We start from the raw sequence: 6,473 nt of genomic DNA on the forward strand, positions 1-6,473 counted from the left end.
CTACCAATACCACCCAGTCTGTCCCCCTTGCTTCCTTCACCAGCATTTTGCACAAGATGTTATGCCTTTTCATCCAGGCATTTCCCATTCAGAAGGACAGTGCTGCAACCTGCCGCAACTCCTTCCCTCCAAGCCCCTGGCCTTCTCTCCACCCGGATGTTCACTTCTGTGGTGAATGCAGGCTGCTACTCCAGGCGCAAAGGCCAGACTTAGAGCCACCACAGTGTCGACCTCACCATTCTATTGGCTTTCTTTGGCAGAATCGGTTGCATGGGCATTCACATGCCTTATGGCAATTCAGCGTTGAGTGCTGGCTTCCCAGATGCTAGGCCATAGGGGCTTTCCCCATCTTTTCTTGTGTGAATAACCCATCCCATATACCCAATAGACCACACGTAAGGCCCTTATATAGTGGCCAACTATCAGTGTATATAAATAGGGGCCCTTCAGCCCTTTCTCCTTCTAGCCACGGACGTGCTAGAGGAGAATGTGACCTTGAGGAGGCCGTGGTCCCCCAACCGAGGAACACCTGGGTCACACCATCTGATCCCTAAGGCTGAGCTCTAGATAAACCTCCCACCCCGGTCTCTTAGCCTCTTCAGGCAGCATGCCACACAAGATGTTATGTCTCTTAATCCAGACGTCCTGAACTGCAGGGCAGCAGCTGATGATATGTGAGCAAGTCTCCCATTCCGCAGGACAATGCCTGCACCCCTTCAGTGCCTCTTCTCCCAGCTCGCATGCCAAGTACTCCCTGGTGGGATAGACATTGGCATGCAGCTGTATTGCTGTCAATTACTTCCTGTGAGGAATTCCCCGGTAACGTAGAAGCCAATAGTTATGGATGCTATTGTTTTCTTAAGAAGTTCTTAACACCGCGGCCTTATGCTTTTAGATTGGCCCAATTCTCTAACTCTCTTTTTCTCCACTTGCTAGGAATAGGATAGATGCTACGGGGAGCTGGAATTTCCCATGCGGACGCTGACTCGCCCCCTTCCAGTGCGGTGGGAATTGTAACAGGGAATTCATCCCCTGTTGATGGAACCTTGTCCACTTTGCCTCCTGTGGCGATCCATACCCTCTCGAACTCCTTCTGGATCTGGTGGGTGGAAGTGGCTCAACACGCGCTGTGGGTGTGTCGTGGGGGAGGGGGGCTGGGTGGGCGCTGAAACGGCAGCAGTCAGGGCAGTGCAAGGGAAAGGCAGTCAGCTGTTGTCCCCATCCCCCGGACCCCGGTCGGGAACAAAGGACCAGCGCACCACTGAGAGAGTGGTGGAGGAGAGTCCATGCAGCAGCACTGGCGGTGGTGGCAGGCAGCGCCCTTCTCGTTCGAGTCTGCCCTTCTTTCCCCTCCCGTCCCATTCTTGTATGGTCAGCAAGGCGAGCCCTCTTTCTCTCTACTGTCCCTTGCTCAGCAGCCGGTGTTGACATGAGGAGGGAGGCAGAGCGGAGCGGGGTCCCTCAGGGGCTGCAAATGCTGTCCACTCCTCCCTCGGTGGGGACTGAAACCGAGACAACTCTTAGCAGTGGATCACTCAGCTCGTGCATCAATGAAGAAAGCAGCTAGCTCCAAGAATTAATGTGAATTGCAGGACGCATTGATCATCGACACTTCGAACGCACTTGCGGCCCTGGGTTCCTCCCGGGGCTGCGCCTGTCTGGGTGTCTCTTGACAGTCAATCATCACCTGCGCTGTGGCGTGGGCGCAGCAGTACCGCCCCTTGGCAGGCAGGGGAGGGCACAGTTCAGGTGTGCCCGGCCGTGCCTGTCCTCCCCTCCGAGCCCGGTGGCCGCCGCTGCACTGCACATCGTGTGCGGTGTGGCGCGGCTGTGACGCCTTGCAGGCCTGTTGCCCCGGGGAGAGGGGGCTTCTGTTTCTTCAAATCCCAAAGAGGTATCATCTTGCTGAGCCCCATGTAAGATTTCAGTTTGCTTCCAGATTTCATTTAGATCGGGAGAAATTCTCCCGCTTTGATCCACATATACACAGCGACTAGTATTTATTACCGTACCTACTCCTCCCTGAGATGCTAATAACATACCTAGAGCCATTCCATTCTGGGTGGTTATTTTAGCAGTCTCTGAAACCTCCCCTTGTAAAGCTGTAATGGCATCAGAGGTTTTATTCCCTATTCTCTCAATAACTGCTGAAATAGTTACTATTGCTTTTTCAAGTTCACTCACTCCCAACTGTGGAAACAGACACCTTGTGAATGAATGAAACCTAGTAGGTTGATCCGTTAAAGGATTATTGATCCTCTTTTGTCTCCTCATGAATGTTCTTAGCCATGATCTTTGATATCTGTTATTCAGTTCTTTGTTACAGTAATGGTTGGGATTATTGCCCCTAGAGTACATGTCCCAGACCAATTAGGAGGCAGCACTTTTCGTGCCTTGCTCTCACACAGCCAACACCATCCACTACCTTTTGGAACACGCCACCCATTTAGTTCCTTACTTGGCCACTTGCAACCTATTTCAGGTATCCGAGAGCAATCTTCATAACTTCCTATCTTAATGGCTCCAGTACAGTTGATCGGCTGTTTTCCATAAAGTACAGGTTTCTCCCACTATTTATTACTCTTATTACATCTTCGGATACATTGATCATAATCTCCTGTCACACTCTGGAATTCCCATTCCTGTTCTGTTGTTTCATCATATTTTGGTTGATCACTATCATTTCTTATCTGTTTTATAAATTCCATAAAGGAAAAAAATAAGAGGCACTCCAATTAGCGGGAAGCCCTTGTTGGAATCTTCAGGGAAGTGGGCACACACCCAACAAGCCATCTGGTTAACTATCTTCATAGATTTCATAATTACTTCCAAAGGAAGATTTTGTCCCCCAAATCCTTCCTGATTCCCTTTAACTTTGGCTCAGGTAACCTAGAAAAACTAACCACCACATTTCTCCCCTGGTTGTTAAGGAGAACATCATTTTTACACAGATACCATAACAACAATATTAACCCTATTCCTAACAAACAGATTAAAGCAATTTTCCCCTGAATACAATCTAAATTTAAAACTGATTCACTTTTAATACAGCTCATCTATCTTTATATATTTTTAACTTTAAAGGGTGAACTTGTTCAGCTTTCCACATCTCTCGAGGTACTGCTTTCACTCAGGGGTAGTGGATCCAGGAATCAATTCCCTGCAGTTTCACAGCGGTATTTGTTGTTAGTAGTACCAGATACAGTCCTCTCCATTTTTCTATCAAGGGCTCATCCTTCCAGGTTTGAAGCTATACTTATCTCCTGGCTGGAATGAATGTACAGGTGAATCTAAAAGTACGGGAGATCTTAACTGGATGTACCTCCGGAGAGAAGTAAGAACCTTTGCCATTGACAAGAGAGAATCACTTAAAATTTCATCGCCCTTAATGTGCATCTGAGTTTCATTTCCAGTTAAATTTAACGTGTAAGGTTTACCATACAGAATCTCAAATGGACTTTCTCCCTAACCCTTGGGGTTATTCGGATTCTTAATAATGCCAGAGGTAAAACATCAGTCCATTTCATCTGAGTCTCCTGACACAATTTCCCTCTCTGTCTCTTAATTGTTTGATTCATTCTTTCCCCTTTTCCACTGGATCGTGGCCTCCAGGGCGTATTTAAATCCCATTTAATTGGTAGGATTTTTGAGATTTCCTGTACTATTTCTGTTATAAAATGAGGTCCCCTATCCAAAGAAAAGCCTTCTGGTCAATTTATTACGTCTTGGCAACACCACAACGCTGACTTGTTTGGTACTGAGGCAGAAGAGAATCCTGGTTCGAATGGCATGAAACCCTGATGCCAGCAGATTTGCCATAGCGCATATAAGCACATTAAACCAAGATATATCTTCCGAACACAGGTTAAAAATGCCATTCTTAGCTGTTGTGTTTTTAATAATAAAGCCTACAACAGGTAGTATCCGTTGAGGACACTCAAGTTTGACATAAACAAGTCCCGCGCCACACAATTTGCAAAAGGGGGTGGGGGGGGGGGAGAAAGAAAGCTCCACCCATGGATCCAGCGGCATCCCTTTGGTCCTCTTTACCCTGGGTGTCTTGGAAAAGTTCAGAGCCCAATCAAAGCAAATCCAAGTCCCAAAGTCTCTGCGTGATCGCGGTCTGGTTCGGTGTGTCCTGGGTGGTCGCAGAGAGACCATTTCAGGGGTCGCAGCAGCTCAGTCCTGATTCCATCGGGAACAGATGGCTTGTTTGGGGTGATGGTTTCATAGCCTTCATCCACAGTGGTGATATGAGATAGAGATCAGAAGTATAGAAAAGGTAGAAGCGCGCACGGGAGTTATGAACAATTTTTAACAATACCTACTTTTAACAATAATCATGTCTAAAACTAAGCAATTTTTAACAATAACTTCTTTGAACAATAACATATCGAAAGAACAGTATCTTAACATATCTACTTTTAACAATAACATCTCTAAAACGAACCGAACCAAAAGGTGTCCCAGGCCATGTTTGAGGATTTGCCCATGGCTCTGGGGGATCAGTGGAGGAAGGTGATCGTCTACAATGACAACAGCAAGGCAAACAAAGGCATATTAAAAAAACAGTGATAGTGATGGCTAAAAGAACAAGTACCGCAACATGAACTAATAGGGCGGCATACAATATGATGTTTTCCATTCTCCTGGTGGTATAATCCACCAAAGTATTCGTCGGCCAAGGCGTGACGGTGGAGTACCTCTTCTCTGTTACCCTCAGGGCTCTAGCGACGCGAAGATGGTTGTGGATTGCTGACTGCAGCCCTCGTGGTCGACGCTGATGTTATTACTGTTTCTTTGCTATTCTAGCACTTTTCCTCATGAACAAACTGTAAGCAGTGTCCCTGGTAAAAAGCAGATACAAGCAGCCTTGAGGCACCCAGCACATGGAGCTGAACCATTCCATAAAAGGAAAGGTATCTGATTATGCTCTTTGATTGGTTAGGAGCATCTGGACCATGTGAGAGAGTACAGAAAAGGCCTTGCTATGGGTGGGAGGTGCAGAGGTGCTGCCATATGTTGCTCCCTCCAGTGCTGTAGAAATAAATCTTTTGTTCTGACCTAACCCAGAAGTATTGAGAATTTCTTCAACATGTTGCCTTTAACTCAGGCGGTCCTATGCTGAAACAGAAGGTACCTTCCCTGTCAACATCAAGCACAGTCCATCCGACCAGCTTCTGCCTCCACCTTCCCACAAGTTCTCTTCTCTCATGGGCTGCCCCACTCCATTCACTTGAGCACCTCTCCATGCCAGCCTGCTGCTTCTGAGCAGCTTCTTGCTGCAGAAGTAACCTCACAACCTATGGCCCAGCCCTCACACCTTCACTTACACCTCCCTCTTGGCTGCCTCTGCCCTCTCCTCTCTGCTCCATGCCCCTTCACTCCAACACGCAACACAACACATGCCCTGCCCTTCCTCTGCCTCCTAGGCCGCAAACCCCTTCCAGCTCGGCTTACAAGATGGCTGGACAGTTAGGGGCTGCCAGGAAGCGGCTTCGGGCTGAGGCTTCAGGCATCACTGGGGAGTTTGGGCTTTGCTTAGTGGGCTTATGGAAAGCTTTTGGGGGATGGTTCAGTTTTTTTTGTCTTGTTAGGAAAAGCACGCTAGTTGTTTTCCTTGGGGTGGGGGAGTGGTGAGAGGAACTTGAGTGCCTAAATGCCTGTCCCCTCATCCCAGGCCTGAGCACCTGCTATGATGAGTGGGAGCAGGCGATTGGGCCCATAGCCTGGTGGTGTTTGGAGATGAGATTTGGAATCCCTGAGACACGTTTCCTTCATTCTCTGTTTTCACTCTCTTCCATCCTGCAGGAAATGACTGCACTTCCTTCCCTTTCTGCAGGCCACATTCTTCTTCCAGACCCTGTACAACAAGGACCACCTTGGTCATTTACTGCTATGGGAGGTGGTTTCCACTTTGGGGAGCAGTCCGGCAGGACCCCTGCCCTTCTGATACCCCCATCCTTGGGATCACATCTCACGGGGCACAGAGCGACAGAGCCCTGGGGCACCTTGTGGAGGGGCGAATGCTTATCCTCAATCTCACAGCCCTTTGCCATGGCACCAATGCACTCCCGTGGCCTGGTGTGTGCAGATACGCTGCGTGTCAATCCCTGCATACGTGGTTCTGGGAGGGGATGTTTGCCATCTCAGTATTTCCCCCAGAGCTCACCCTCTAATATGTTGTCACAGCCCTGGGCCCACCAAAAAGCTGTCACAGGTAGCTCAACTGCTGCCAGTGGGGACCTGGCAATTTCTATGCCTATTCCGAGATATCTGGAAGTTTCCCTGAGGGAAGAACACAATCTCATTTGCTTAGTCGAAGTCACATTAGGGGTCAGTCTCTTGCTGCCAGTGATCAGCCCTCAAGACTAGAAGTCTTCTCTGTCCTCGATCCAAAAGAATCAAAATCCAAAGAGGCAATTTCAGAGAGTACAATGGTAACAGGGGCATCTGACAGAGACCCTCTGGGA

The 6,473-nt window shown here is 48.4% G+C and overlaps 1 non-coding gene across 1 annotated transcript; it reads left to right on the forward strand.

Annotated features, from left to right (window-relative positions):
- Positions 1–1,515: 1,515 nt before the first annotated feature.
- On the forward strand, positions 1,516–1,668 carry LOC135327083 (5.8S ribosomal RNA). The gene has a single exon (XR_010387157.1). It is a non-coding gene; the product is annotated as a 5.8S ribosomal RNA (ribosomal RNA).
- Positions 1,669–6,473: the final 4,805 nt, after the last annotated feature.

Source organism: Dromaius novaehollandiae, unplaced genomic scaffold, assembly GCF_036370855.1.
Source record: "Dromaius novaehollandiae isolate bDroNov1 unplaced genomic scaffold, bDroNov1.hap1 HAP1_SCAFFOLD_45, whole genome shotgun sequence".
NCBI classification, from domain to species: Eukaryota; Metazoa; Chordata; class Aves; order Casuariiformes; family Dromaiidae; genus Dromaius; species Dromaius novaehollandiae.